Below are 1,390 nucleotides of genomic sequence, written 5' to 3' on the forward strand. Positions count from 1 at the left end.
GTGGAGTCCTTTGGAGTAAGAAATTCTATATAGAACCTCTACTCACCTACGATATACCCTCACCAAAGATTACTTTTCATTCGTGGCGTAACCACTTGCATGCGGAGCCTGGTAACAGACACACACACACATACACATCACGGGAAAATAAGCCCCATGGAGAATAAAGGTGAAATATTTCACGCATCTTAAAAAAAGAGGACGCTGATGCGAACGCATGCGCTGACGTCCAAGCGATATCACCACCGTTTCTGACAAACCGCGAATTCAGTTAGGCTAGGTTAGGTGTGTTAGGTTACGTTTGGTTAAAATTGATCTTCCGATGGTTTTTGATGTCTTCTGAACGATTCTGACCCTGTTTCTAGTGATTTCCCTCCATCCAAAACCCTAGACCCCACTGTGGGGAGGGAGTCCCCAGTATAGTTTGATAAGGGGGGAAGGGGAACGAGGGGAAGCGGGGGAGGGGGAGGGGATATCTCAACAGGTAGTGATTTGCTGTAGAAATGAAGGTCACCATCGTATAAAACACATCAAGAACTATCGGTAAAACAAAATTTTAACTTCCAAATAGTTTGATGTGCAAGCCGAAACCACATCCACCATCATCCTAGAGTACAAAATAACGACCTCCCTCCCTCCCTATAAATTACCGAGGTAAACAACCTCATTCAATCTATCCCCCCCAACCCCCCTCTCTCTGCGGATGAATTATTGGTAGCTTTCAACTGATAAATCAGTCAAAACGTATGCATCGATGCTCCAATAGACTATCAATCTATACTTGACCATACCATAACTGAGAGACAATTCGTCACCGCCACATTTCACCCATGTTCCCGTTTGCACACTACACTTACCTAAATATATATTCACTGTTCCCCGTTGGAGTCACGTCGCTGTCGGCCCCTCCATCCATTCTGTGGCTATCGAAATCCAGGCCCCACACTCGCACGACTTGGAGGAGTTGCTACATCCGCTCAAAACGATCAACACACACACACACACACACACACACGACCGAACGCATCGAGTGTCAGCTCACTTCATAAATCGACTTCAGAAAATCATGAACTGGCTACGCACAAGATGGTGGACGGCCAATCACAGCCGAGCGAATGTGGTGGGAATTTCAAACGATGTTTGTCAATTTCGATTCCCTTGGCAGTTTACGCTGGTTGATGTCTCTCATAAGTACATGTAATGTGATATTTTCACCCAGCAGTAAAACATAATGAGACGAACGAGTTTTATGTCGTTTAATTGCCCATAAATGAAATGGGTTACGTCTTAAAAACACTTATCATGGTGTAGTCAAAATACATGTAATGTTGGTACACCTAAACACTACACCTAACGGCTACAAACCCAACATCAATTAAGGGGGGTACAA

The 1,390-nt window shown here is 44.5% G+C and overlaps 1 long non-coding RNA gene across 1 annotated transcript in view; it reads right to left on the reverse strand.

The window, feature by feature from the left end:
* The window catches only part of LOC139756217 (uncharacterized), a 29,822-nt gene extending 28,716 nt beyond the window's left edge, over positions 1-1,106 (reverse strand). Inside the window, exon 1 of the long non-coding RNA XR_011714301.1 lies at positions 858-1,106. This is a non-coding gene — a long non-coding RNA (uncharacterized lncRNA). The remainder of the gene's footprint in view (positions 1-857) is intronic.
* Between the last annotated feature and the right edge of the window lie 284 nt (positions 1,107-1,390).

The sequence above is a fragment of the Panulirus ornatus genome, chromosome 21 (assembly GCF_036320965.1).
Source record: "Panulirus ornatus isolate Po-2019 chromosome 21, ASM3632096v1, whole genome shotgun sequence".
Classification (NCBI taxonomy): Eukaryota; Metazoa; Arthropoda; class Malacostraca; order Decapoda; family Palinuridae; genus Panulirus; species Panulirus ornatus.